The sequence below is a fragment of the Protopterus annectens genome, chromosome 11.part0, assembly GCF_019279795.1.
Source record: "Protopterus annectens isolate FY-2018-M chromosome 11.part0, PAN1.0, whole genome shotgun sequence".
In the NCBI taxonomy this organism is placed as follows: domain Eukaryota; kingdom Metazoa; phylum Chordata; order Ceratodontiformes; family Protopteridae; genus Protopterus; species Protopterus annectens.
The window spans coordinates 1,375,112,038-1,375,126,399 of record NC_056745.1 but is presented as its reverse complement, the minus strand read 5'-3'; the positions used below and the strand labels follow the sequence as shown (position 1 = coordinate 1,375,126,399).

Here is a 14,362-nt window from a genome sequence, read left to right as displayed (position 1 = left end):
GTTTAGATTTTGAGTTCCATTTTCTAGTAATTTCTTTTTTGGCAGCCACTGTGCGGTGGTGGTGCTGCGGTAGCGTTGTCGCCTCACAGTATGACGTTGTCCTGTTCGATTCTAAGCTAGAGCGCCTTCTGTGTGGAAACATGCGTGAATGGGCATACCTTTGTTGAAGGTTGTGCATCAGGGCTGGCAACTCGGCATGTAAAAATCTACTGCCAATCATTAGCGGACCGGAGTTCCGCTGTGGCGACCCCTAACCGGGAAAAGCCGAAAGACACAACAACAACAACTAGAATTAAACTTAATAAGGTTTTCCTATGTCTAGGCCATTCAGATCTTGTATCTAAGCTCAAAAAAGAATTTCCTTAGTTACACTCATTTGCTTGCCTAGTATTTATGACAGAGTGCAAAGGGAATATTTAATCTCGAATGTTAATATTGAGAAGTTTAGTGTTCTGCTATACATGTCTAATCCTTACATGTTTGGTGACACTACTATTACAACTACTATTACAACAGTTTGGATCATTTTTTTCTAGGAATTAAAATATTACTTACTCATTTCTGGACTTTATCAATCATCACATTTTTTGGTTATAAAAATTACATACTATATAGAAATATTAATGCATTTATGGTGAATTTATTACCATTTGCATTGTTTTGTTGATGCCCATGTTTTATGATGTCATCGGTATGACACAGGTTCTTTTATAACTACAAGGTGTTTAAAAATTTGTGCAGATATTAACAGTTTATTGACCTGTTCCTATATTATTGAGTTAAGTAATAAAGGATCTGCACTATCTTATCTGCCGTTTGTTTCTGCCTGAATGTGCTGAGCATTTTGGTGTTACTCAATACTTGTGCAAGATTTATTCTGTTATAGCATCTTTTGACAAATTCACAGGATTAAGATGAAAATTTTTAATGATCAAAATGTTGTGTCCTTTCTTCTCACCAAGTTCTGTAAAAAGTATTTTTGTTTAATATCTAGGTTGCATATTTTGCCATCCCTTTTTGCTGGGATGGTTTTGTTGATCTATATAGTTTTTGGCAGTGTGTGTGTGTGTGTGTGTGTGTGTGTGTGTGTGTGTGTGTGTGTGTGTGTGTGTGTGTGTGTGTGTGAGAGATGGAGAGAGAGAGAGAGAGAGGGTGGACATAGTTCTCAACTTCTTTGCACATGAATTTTGGACAATAATTGGGGGGCAACACCCAAAAGTGGGGATAATTTTAAATATTACATTAGTTCATTTAAAACGTTCACAGAGCAAGATGTTTTGTATCAACATGTTATTTCTGAACAATAAGAACCATGGAACTATATAAAGTCTAGATTTATTAACTGACTGCAATCTTCAGAGATTTCATAGAAAATCAAATATTTTTCAAGAGACAGAGCAAAAATTCTGTGCATATGTGTATGAGTCTGTCCATGTCTCTGCATTTGTGTGTGTGTATAAATGCGTAAATATGTAAGTCTGTCTGTGCCTCTGCATGCCTGTGTGTGTGTGCATCTGAGTTTCTATATATGTACTGGAAGAACTGTTTGTCTGCATGTGTGTGTGTGTGTGTGTGTGTGCGTGTGTGCGTGTGTGCGTGTGTGCGTGTGTGCGTGTGTGCGTGTGTGTGTGTGTGTGTGTGTGTGTGTGTGTGTGTGTGTGTGTGTGTGTGTGTGTGTGTGTGTGTGTGTGTGTGTGTGTGTGTGTGTGCGCGCATGTAGAAGGTTGATTCCCCCCAAGGAAACCTCTTTCAGTTAGGTTTAACTAAATTCTGACATCCTCGAAATTAACAAATCAGCAGATAAAAACAACCCAACTAGTTCAAGCAAACTCAAGAGTAGAAAATATCAAAAAACTTGCCCAGTATGGAAGGTAACAGGAGTAACTGACGAAACTACAACAAAATAAGATAAATTCTTGTTGTTTAATACATAAAGGTGAGCACTTTCGCAATGGTAACCATTGCTTCATCAGACAATTCATACAGGAACTAACCACATTTAAATATATTACACAAATTCAAATTGACCTATCCTCTATACAGACCAATTAATTACCTTAAGTACACATAACAACAGAAGTACATTTTTTAAAATGGTAAAGTGTGTGTGCTTATATGTCTTTGTACACTAAGAACTAACTGATATATATAGGAGCTATTTTAGTTTTCTAGACTTTAGGGCTGGTTTCAGGAGAACGCTATCATTTAAACCTAATCCCCTATGTGCTCCCAGCCTCAGAATCCATTTCATTTCCACATTTTCAGTTAAATTCAGTATGTCTCCCATTCTAATATTTATATTCTGTACATGTAGAACTTGGAACAAAAATACATAATTTTCACCTTTGGCAAGAGTATGTTTGGCCAAAGCACTGTACTCCTGCCCCCTTTCCTTGTACAGTATATTTATTTATTTATTTATTTATTTATTTATTTATTTTACATTTGCTGACCGGGATAGTCCGACTGGATGCATGTCCATTTTCAGCGGAGGCCCGGGGAGAAAAGCTCCAAGGGTAAGCAGATACAGCATTACATAATACCAGCATTACATGTTACAAATAGACTATTTACAGAGATTACATAAGTAAGCAAGTTAAACAAGTTCCACATGTTACAGTTAATCCTGAGCACAAGTCAGGATTAAATTAAATTACACAGTAAACTGGTTAACAGATTTTTACACATTCTAGAGAGAGTTAGCCAGGCTTGATACATTAACATAGCCAGTTAAGTGACAAATGTTGTTTGAGTCTAGTTTTAAATTGACCTAAGGTGGAAAGTAAGGTAATATTAGCTGGAAGAGAGTTCCAGGATCTACTTACAGAGTTTGCAAAGAGAGAATCACTGGCTGTGTTATTAATTTTGCTAGTCTGAATTAGTAATTTGTTAGAGGATCGAAGCGGTCTAGGATTGTTATAGGGGGTGATAATATTTTTAAGTACAGGAGTATTGTCCGGATTATAGAGGATTTTATAGGCCATAATCAGTTGGTTATACTGGATTAGACTGGGTAGTTCAAGCCACCCAAGCTGATTTAGATTGATGCAATGATGTGTCCTAAAAGGCAGACCAGTGGCAAACCTGGCAATGTGGTTGTAGCAAATTGAGAGTTTGTTAAGGACAGTCTTGTTTAAATTCGAGAGTAGAGGGGATGCATACAGAAGGGTTGAAAGAAGGGGAGAGCGAGCTATGGCAATTTTAGCTGGAGGGGTTAGGAAGGCTTTCATTCTGTAAAGTGGCCCTAGTTTTTTATTGATGGTTTTGATAGTTTGGTTAACATGTAGGTCAAATTTTAGATTATTGTCTATGATGACACCTAATATTTTGTAGATGGGTCAGGGGAGATTATTGTGCCATCATTTGATTTTATGGTAAAGGTGAAAGCAGTAGACCTATGTGTTGGTGAAAATAAGAGCATTTTAGTTTTTTGGGGGGATTTAGGATCAGACGATGTTCAGAAAGCCAGTTTTCTATTGTATTAAAGGTGGTCTGGGCAGCTGGCCATAACTCTACTGGAGATGTGGCTGAGCAAATCAGAGTAGAGTCATCACCATATTGGATACAGCTGACTTTTGGGATGACAGTATAAAGGTCGTTAATGAAGATGGAGAACAGCAAGGGCCCTAGTACAGAGTATGTGGTCCCTAATTCATTCCCTAAGGTGGCGATTGGTCTTACCTACATAGAACTGGTAGCATGTTCTACAGTGAGCTACATATACCACATTTCTGGTGTTACAATCTGCTAAGTTCCTAAGCTCCCAAAGGTGCCCTGTTTCAGGATGTTTAATAAATCTGGATTCATCAATATAAATACAGTAGGCACAATTCCTACATTTCTGTGTGCCATTCCTTATGTTCTCTCTCATCTTTCTCATCCATCTCATTCTTGATATTTTTGGGTAACACAGCTGTTGTTTTAAGTTTTTCTTATTTTTTAAAAAAAATGTGGCTGTGTACCCACTATACTGGTAGTTTCCTCATCCACTAATAACATGCCAACTTTGATGGATAATATCTTGAAATTTGCTTATATTCATTGTATAAGGTAAGACCATAGTGGTATAGGGTAAGCTTTTGTTCCTATTAATTACTATTTCCTTTACTACTCTATCAGAATAGTCTGGTCTTGCTTTACCATTCCCTTCTCTATATACTTCCTGACAAACTTTATTAATTTCTTGCTCATTATATCCTCTTTTCAAGAACTCTGTTTTTAAATTACTAAATTCATTTTCACATACCTCTTCCTGGCAGCATAGATGGGATACTCTCATTGCCTGTCTTTTAACAATATAGGAAATATGCATTGATTATGTATACTGGTCTGGTGTTGGGCGATAGCACTGCTTCCCATGTAGCTTAGTTAACCAGTTCATACCTTCTCTGTAAATAGTGACATCCAAAAAGTCTATACTCTTTTTGGAATGGCTGCTGGCTAGTGGGGGCTGGTTCTTTTGTGCTTTTTTTTAAAAAAAAGTTGTCTAAGGTTGTATCCTCTGATATTTAAGCCCTAACTTTGAGAGGATTTCTGTCTATTCACACTGAGCAGAGTGGAGGAGGGGAATTGACTACATTCTGAGATATATAAGTATCCTGTTTTTTTTGCTTATTTATACTGGTTATTACTTCTAGCAATTTATATATAGCACTTTGTATTGCCTGCTGCATACTTTTTACTGTATTTTATTGTTGTTAACTAATCTGCATGGGTAACTGATTTGTTTGCAGTTAAAAGCATTCTGTAGAGTCTCCTTGCTCTTTTATCTGTTAAAAACTTTCATTTTGTGGCTCACTGCTGTCATAAAGATTTCTGTAGTGTTTACTGTCTAAAAGAGTGTAGGCTAATAGCTTTACTATTGGTCCCTTCCCTCCCTCCCTCCCTGTTGGTGTCTTGTTATTATACTTGGTGGCTTTGCAGTTGCCCACCCCTACTGTAAATTTGATCTGGGACACTCCTCCCAGTCTGGTGTCATTAGCTCATTCTGCCTAATACAGAGAGAACATCTGAGAAGGCCTTCTGCTCCTCCTTTCTCTCTTGCTTTAAAAAAAAATGCCTGAATCTCCTTGTGTTCTGATTGTGCTTCTCAGACATTTTGGAAATATAGAGTATATCTTAGTGCATTTATTAAAACTGTATTTGTCTTAATATTGCTACAACTCAAGTGCTCTAGGTTGCACGGCATCTGAATTGTTTAAGTGTGTTTTAGCTGCTTTTCTGTATATATAGACTTCTCTGTGTATGTAGACTAGCTACTTATTCTACTGTATTACTGCCTCTTAAATAATTTTTCAGTTGTGCACTTTCCTTGCTTCATTTAAAAAGTTTTAAATTGCTAATTTTGTACAGTTTTAATTGCATTTACTGTTTAGGAATGCACATTCAAGTGTGTTAGCCTTTTCTGTGTTTATTTACTGTATTATTGCATTGTTTAGCCTGTTTTAACCAAAAAAAAAAATACTATCTTGTTTGCTCGTTTCCCACCTTTCCTAGCCAGTATAGTCCAGATCGCAGGCTTTGCTTGTCTCAGGACTTTATTTTCTGTGATCGGAGCTATCCAGACCTTGCTGTGGTAGAGGGAAGTCATACTGCTTACCAATTGGGGTGGTGAGTATTGTACTCCCTATCTAACACTAGAAGAGTGGTTTCCAGCTCTGAAATTGTAAGTTTATTAGCCTTTTTAGGCTGATTTCTATCCCTTTCAACTTTCTGGCCTAAAAACGTGTGTGTTTACGCATTTTTCACATTGTGCAGCACCGCGGGGCTACGGTTAAACTATTCCAGGGTGCCAGAAAGTCTGCTCTTCAAATTTTCCCTTAGGACTAGCTGGTTTCTCAGTAGTAGCACTAACATCTGAGCCCCTGTGACTAGCACTTGCTCTAGAACCTGCTGGAAAGCACTAGGAAGTCTGAAACTGATACAAGCACTCAACTCTCCTTGTCAATAAGGAGAAATTAATCATAGGCACTAAACAGCCTATAATTGCAAAGTACCTTGCAAAGGTAAGGGAAAACAGCTCTTGTACTTTACAAAAAAAACCCACCTAAACAGGCATGTCCAAGGGTCAACTTCCGGTGATTTCTCCTGTCCACCTGGTGAATCTGGGCATACTGGGGCAATGCAGCAACTGCCTCATGTACACAGACAATCCTCTCCTCCTACCACCCAACACTACAACCTGCGAGAGATGCACTTACATAGCCAAACTGGAGGCAAACCTCTCTTCTGCCAAGATTGTGCTAGACAGTCAAGAGGAGAAGGTTAACACCTGCACTACACCTCAAGCAACACAGAGCCCTTCAAAACCCACATCATCAACACCCACACATAGCAACACTAAACCCTCATATGCGGAGGCCCTTAATCTTATCCTGCCCAAGCAACAAGGACCTCTGAAGTCAAAACACAAAAACCAGTCACAACCAAAGTAACACATAGCTCACAACACCAGTGTGCCTCCCAACAACAGCCCCTAAGGCAAGACAATGTACCCAACACTTTAGTCATATGTGACTCTATAGTCAGGCACACTGATGTCCCACTCACCAGGCTGAACAAGGAGAAAATTACAGTCAGCTGCCTGTCTGGTGCCAAGATCCGCCACATAACGCATGCACTCAAGTCACTCCACAACTAGTACAAATACGACTCTGTCATTGTCCATGTTGGAGTGAATTACTTGAGACATACCTCCCTGGACTACATGAAAAAAGACATGGAAGAGCTCTCAGATCATGTGGCCCAGGCAGATATGCCTCTAGCCCTGAGTAGCATCCTGCCTTTGCCCAGAAAGATACCACAGTATAAAGACAAAATGATTGATTTCAACAATTGGCTAAGCTTCTGGTGTCATTCAGAGGGGATCCAGTATCTGTCTGCCTGGGAAGACGTGATCGATTAACCACAATGCTTTGCCAGAGATGGTCTGCACCTCTCACCCCCTAGGATTCAGGCTAGTTGCCCAACACAATGCATCTGCAATTCTCCAGGTGCAACTAACACTAGGTAAAACTGCAATCCAAATTGTAGCTTGCTACAGATCCCCCCCCCCATGGCCCATGATTCTCACTACACCTTTCTAAACATACTGGAAAATATTAAGATACAACCAAATACCCTAATATTGGGTGATTTCAACTAACCTGCCATTAACTGGGAAAACTACTCGGGTACCCAACATGTTTTCCCAACGGTTCTTGGAATTCATAAATTCCAATGCCCTGGATTAACTAATCCACTGTCCCACCAGGGGCTCCAATATCCTAGTCCTGGTCATTGCCAACATGGGAGATAGATGCTCCACACCAGTGGTCATCCCCTCATTGGTCAGGTCTGACCATAAGCAAATCACCCTTGACATTCACATCCCACCCCCACCCCCCAGTAAGGAAACCTCCATAAAAAAATTCTCCAAAGCCGGCGTCATGCTACTCAAGTCAGAAGTGACAAACTTCATGACACCTATGCAGACGGGATCTGAAAGTTCAACTGCTGAATCCTACACTAAGGCACTGTACGAGCATATCGACTCGTGCGTGAATCATGCCATCCCAAACAGAACCAAGATGCTGTCCTCCAAAAAAGGAAGCCAATCTGGTGGTCCCCTGCTATAAAAAAACCTATACAACAGAAGGAAGAAACTGTTGCAGAAAAGAGGAAAATCCCAGGATGCAAAAAACTCCCTTACCAGCCTTAGTAAGAAGCTGAGATCCCTCATAAAATCATCAAAAGCTAGTTACAAAAATAAAATTGCCAAAGATTCCAAAGACAACCACAAGGCATTTGATAGTTATGTCAAGAATCTAAATGGCAATGCTCAGATCTGCTCTGAGCTACAACAGAATGGCATTAAATATACTGATCCCAAGGATATTGCCAATATTCTAGCAGATCGATTTAGTGCCAACTTCACCACCCTTTCACCCCCTAAAGGGCCCATCTCAATACCAAAAGATTGCCAAATTCTGGTAATCACAGACACACAGGTTGAAACCGCACTCTCCAAAGCTAAGAATACAGCATCCATTGGGCCAGATGACATCATGGGCTGTGTACTACATGAACTACAAAATGAACTGGCACCTCACTTAAGTGTCATATTTAATCATAGTCTCACCTCAGGCTTCATGCCCACTGAGTGGCACACAGCTACAGTTATCCCACTCCACAAGGGGGGATCTACCTTGGATCCCAGGAACTACCGTCCCATCAGTCTGATTAGCCTGATCTGCAAGGGCATGGAACGCATCATCATGGAACTTATAAACAAAGACACTGGCAACCTTCAAACACTGGAAGCCACCCAGTTTGGGTTCATGAAGGGCTGATCTTGTCTCCTGAACCTGATTGCCTTCTTCAAATCAGTCTCCAGAGCTGTGGACGAGGGTAAGGCGATCCACACAGCCTATCTGGACCTCGCCAAGGCCTTCAACACCATCCCCCACTCTGGAATCATAGATAAACTTACTAAGCTGGGCATAAATCCTTATGTCACTCGATGGGTTGCCAACTGGCTTACTTTCAGAACCCAGACTGTAAAAGTAGCCGACTCCAAATCCAGCTCCAGACAAGTGGCAAGTGGAGTACCTCAGTGTTCAGTCCTGGGACCGCTCTTGTTTGGCATCTACTTCTCTGAAATTCTACAAAAGGGCATCACAGAAACAGATGCTTGGTGCCAGATCCATGGGCTCAAGCTTAATGCCAAGAAATATATAGTTATCCCCATTGGAAAAAAAAACATGCACCCATGAATTACCACATAGGTGGAAGTACACTAAACATTGAAAGTGTGATGAGTGACTTAGGGACACAGGTGGACAGTGGTCTCACCTTTGATAACCACATCGACACAACAGTCAGGAAATCCTTCTATGTGGTACATCTCATCACTATCCCTCATTAGACCCATTATAGAGTATAACACCCCATTTGGTATGTATCTCACAAGACGTCTGCAACATCTGGAAATGACACAGAAATACATCACTAAAAGAATCACAGGCCTAAAGCAGATGCCATATGCTGACCATCTAAAAAAACTCCAGCTATACTCTGTGGCATATTGTTTACTCAGAGACGATCTCTGCTTAACATACAAGGCCATGTCAAACCCTGAACTGTTGGACATGTTCCACTTAAATCCCAATCCCTCAGAGCCACATGCTCCAGGGATCTAAACCTTGTCATCACAATAAAAAAAACATGCTGGAGGGACAGGTTCCTGACCCAGAGACTCCCCATACTCTGGAATAGACTGCCCATACATGTCAAGCAGAGTGCTTCCTTGGCCCTCTTCAGAAGGAACCTTGACAATTGGATGGGAGATAGGAAATTTACCCCAGGGATCATGTCAGTCACCCTGCTAGACAGGTGTCCAGGGAAATAAATATTATGGGAAGAAATATCCAGGGAATTGTTATGGCTAGGCTTGTATAGGCCCTAGGGCCAATAGCCTAGTACCAACCTATGAACCTAAGTGTCTTGAGTTACATCAAAAACAAACATACCTCAAGGCTTGTCAAACAGGATGACATGTCTAAGCTTCTCCATATTACCATTACCATAAGCAAAGTCCACACCATATTCTTGCATGCTATAGATCCCCCTCTATGACACAGAAATCCCATAACACATACTTAAACTTAATGGAGGCACCATTCAATCTAATATAATATTCATGAGTGAATTTAACTACCCCTATAAAATGTGAATCATACACAAACTCAAACTTGACTGAATTTTGAAAATACAAATACTCAGGACTGGATAGTCCATATGCCCACTAGGGGAGCAAGCGTTCTACTTCTGGTCCAGAGTAATGTTCTCTTTGGTAAGGTCAGACCATAAAGCTGTGTCTTTCAAGATAAAACTAAAACCCAAGACCCAAGCTAACCCTGGAGCATTTGGGAACTATTATAAGGCAAACTTCCTAATATTAAGTGATAACCTGGCCAACTTTCACCCCCCTTCCCAACTCTGAGAACACTGCAGCCTATCCAGAATTTTTCACAGGAACTCTGCACAATTATGTTAATAGAGGCATTGAGATAGCTGTGCCCTGAAGGAATAAGCACAAAACAAACACTAAAAACAAACCACCATAGTGGAATTCCAAGCTCAATTGGTTCTATATCAAAAAGAAAAAACTAAACACTCAGCAAAAATTAGGAAGTGCAATACCTAGCAGGATAAAAACTCTCTTGTCAATGTAAACAAGCAACTCAGGGCAAATCAAGCCTACAAATCCAAAGTTGAAGTAAAAATCTCTTGTTTAGCATCTACTTCTCTGAAGTACAGGCCGACATTAAGGGACTCTGGCTAACAAAGTTCGCAGGTGACTGCAAACTGGGAGCCATTATTGAATCCCCAAATACTGTGGATACTCTACAAAAGGGCCTTACAGAAACAGATGCTTGGTGCCAGAGCCATGGGCTCAAGCTTAATGCCAAGAAATGCATAGTTATCCCCTTTGGGAAAAAACATGTACCCTTGAATTACCACAGAGGTGGTAGTACACTAAACACTGAAAGTGTGATAAGAGACTTAGGGACACAGGTGTACAGTGGTCTCACCTTCAATAACCACATCCCACAATAGTCAGGAAATCCTTCTATGTGGCACACCTCATCACTAAGGGCTTTTCATCCAGAAAAAAGGAGGTCATTGTCCCACTGTACTCATCCCTCATTAGACCCATTATAGAATACAACGTCCCATTTGGTATGTACCTCTCAAGACATCTGCAACAACTGGAAAGGCAGCAGAAATACCTCACTAAAAGAATCACAGGCCTAAAGCAGATTTCCTATGCTGACCACCTTAAAAAACTCCAGCTATACTCTGTTGCATATTGTCTACTCAGAGGCGATCTCTGCTTAACATACAAGGCCATGTCAAACCCAGAGCTGTTGGACATGCTACACTTAAAGAAATCCCAATCCCTCAGAGACACACGCTCCAGGGATCTAAACCTTGTCATCACAATAAAACAAACATGCTGGAGGGATAGGTTCCTGACACAGAGACTCCCCAGACTCTGGGATAGACTGCCCATACATGTCAAGCAGAGCGCATCTTTGGCCCTCTTCAAAAGGAACCTTGATGATTGGATGGGAGAAAGGAAATTCACCCCGGGGATCATGTCAGTTGCCCTGCTAGAGAGGGGTCCAGGGAAGTAAATAGTGTGGGAAGAAATAGCCAGGGAATTGTTATGGCTAGGCTTGTATAGGCCCTAAGGCCGATAGCCTAGTACCAACCTATGAACCTATGAACCTATAATAGCTTCCTAAGGACAACCTTTCTTTAGCTATGTCCACAACTTCAAAGGTAGTGCACAACAAATGTTCAGAACTAATTCTAAATGCAGTCACCTACACTGAATCAGGAAGTTTAGTAAATCTACTGGCCCCCCTCTCCCCTGCAGTTACCCCTGAGGAAATACCTTCAAATGTAGCCACATCCATATATCACTAGGGAGAAGGTCCTCAAAGCACTGTCAAGGCCAACATCACTGCACTGATGGGCGCCAGTAATATCCCAGCATGCCTCCTAAATAGCATGAAACATGACCACTAGAGTAACTATTTACCTATATCCTCCAGGCAGGCTTTACGTCACATGAATGGAGAATTGCAACAGTCATCTCTCTGCACAAGATTGGGCTATCTACAGACTCTGGTATCTACAGACCCATAAGCCTGACTAGTCTCATATGCAAAGCAATGGAAAAAACTATTAGAAATGATTAACAATGATGTAAACCTTCAAATAATGGATCCTTCCCAGTTTTGTTTCATCAAGATCAGGTCATGTTTACTCTGCCTGGTAGATTTCTTCAATAAGGTCAACAAAGCAATAGGAGAGAGCAAAATGGTGCTTGCTGCCTTTCTTGACCTGGCCAGGACACCTGATACAATATGCCATTTGAACATTGTAGACAAAGTCACAGAATTAGGCATAGACCCCTATATCTCCTGTGGGATATCCATTTGGCTCTGAGCAAGGACCCAAAAAGTTAGGCTAGGGGAGTCAATCTCCACAAAGAGGCAAGATCCACTCATGTGTGTGTGTGTGTGTGTGTGTGTGTGTGTGTGTGTGTGTGTGTGTGTGTGTGTGTGTGTGTATACATACATATATATGTATCTCTCTCTCTCTATATATATATATATATATATATATATATATATATATATATATGTATAAATGTATTGTGTGTGTGTGTGTGTGTGTATATAAATATATATATATATATATATATATATATATATATATATATAAATATATATATATATATATATATATATATCTACACCCACACTCACACGCATAAAGATAAGCATCTCCCTCTGAGAACAAGGAACTCATTTTAGCTGAACAAATTCCAATAATGGACTTGCAGTCAAAACTTGACAACCTAACTTTTTTTTCAGTAATTTGTGATTTCTTATGATACTTAGTGATATAGAGTGTCTTTGCTGTTACACATTGTTTCCATTAAATGACTCATGTCAAAAAAAATATTTAACATGAGATGTTAACTCTTTATGTGCCTTATCAGGTACTAAACACAATTCTTCTTGCCCCATCCTTGCTCCATCTCTTGTTAGATTTCATGAAAAGTTTCCAGCTACATGTTATACAGGAACAAAGTTCTGACTATACCATGGGTAACCTGGGTCTCTTTAGCAGCCCAGCACCGAAGAGTATGGTGATGTGGCAGAGATAAATGGTTATACAAAGCATGCCTGCCTCAAGGTGCAGAAGAGTTTAGGGTTGCATGCATGGAGTGCACAATTCTTGTTAGATCCCTGTTGTAGTCTGGAGAATGCAAAGAGGTATTTGCAGTAGGAGGGCTGGAGAAGGGCCTTTGAAGTCATATCACTGTAGGAGTGAATGGCATCAACTGTATCAGCCATTGAATTCTGTCCATTAAACATCTGCATGTATGAACATGAAGGTAATATAAGGCTATATACAGAAAACCACATCACACTATATTTATTCATTTGAAATTTGTTTACTGGGAATGTCCAACTTGGAAGGAGTCAATTTTCAGCAGAGGCCAAGGAGAAATGCTCCTTACACATGTCTTTTGTATCAGGGGAGGAAACTAGCCTGGAATAAACACACATGAATGCAGGGAGGACATGCAGACTCCATACAGAATGCACCCCGGCTGAGAATCGAACCATAGAGCATCTTTCTGTGAAGCAACAATGGAAACCACTGCACCATCCAGTGTGTTGGATTTGAACCCTGCCTCACCTGTGCTCTGACCATGAACTCACTACATGTATACCTGTTGCCACACAGAAAGCTATATGGATCTGTAGAAAAACAAATGGGTCAAATGTGCAGCTGAGAGTGTGGCTTGATGGAAAGAGAGGACTACAGACAAAAAATTAGTAAAGAGTTGCAGCTACATTATTTTCACCATTGTGAGTTGAATTTCTGCAATGATTCCTTAAAGTGCATAGTGTAATTGTATAAATCTAAGCTTGTTTGGCATGCACAACAGGTCACCTGCCAAGTGGCATAAAAGGCAACACTCATGCATAGTGGGATGAGCTTTTAGACCAAAGAAGTATACTCTCCTAAAACAAATGGCCCAATTCAGCATCACCATACCTTGGTGTACCTTGAGCTGCAAGCACTTATAAACTTTACAAATAACATTTTGAGTCTATGTACCATAATTTCACTTTTAAATATCAGCCATTTTAAAATATACAAATTTAATTCTTCTTCTTCTTCTTTCAGCTTTTCCCGGTTAGGGGTCGCCACAGCGGATCACCTTGTCCGCTTATGATTGGCAGTGGAGTTTTACTGTGCCACGTTGCCAGCCTGGCACCCAACCTTCCACAGAAGGCACACACACGCACACACTCACTCACACCTAAGGCCAATTTAGAGTGTCCAATCCACCTACAGCATGTCTTTGGGATGTGGGAGGAAACCGGAGCACCCAGAGGAAACCCACGCAATCACAGGGAGGACATGCAGACTCTGCACAGAAGGCACCCCAGCTGAGGATCAAACCAGAGAGCCTCTTGCTGTGAGGAGGCAGTGCTAACCACTGCACCACCATGGCCGCCCAAAATATACAAATTTAATAATATGAGAAAATAAAACATTTTTTCTGTAGTTTAGGTGAGTCATGGATAATTTCATGACCTCCAATTATTGAAATATAAAATGTATTAGAATGAGAATCATGAAAAAAAAAAAACTGAGGGGATAAAAAGGTAAAGCATCATTCTTATTATTCAGAACTCCCATAAGCTGCCACAAAGGAAACTTTACCTCCTTCATCAGCATCCTTAATATGATCAACTCTGACTTACTTGTAACTTGACAAAAG

The 14,362-nt window shown here is 40.4% G+C and overlaps 1 protein-coding gene across 1 annotated transcript in view; it reads right to left on the bottom strand.

The window, feature by feature from the left end:
- LOC122815075 overlaps positions 1–14,362 on the bottom strand; it is a 3,014,144-nt gene that overhangs the window by 1,613,625 nt on the left and 1,386,157 nt on the right. The window lies entirely within an intron of this gene.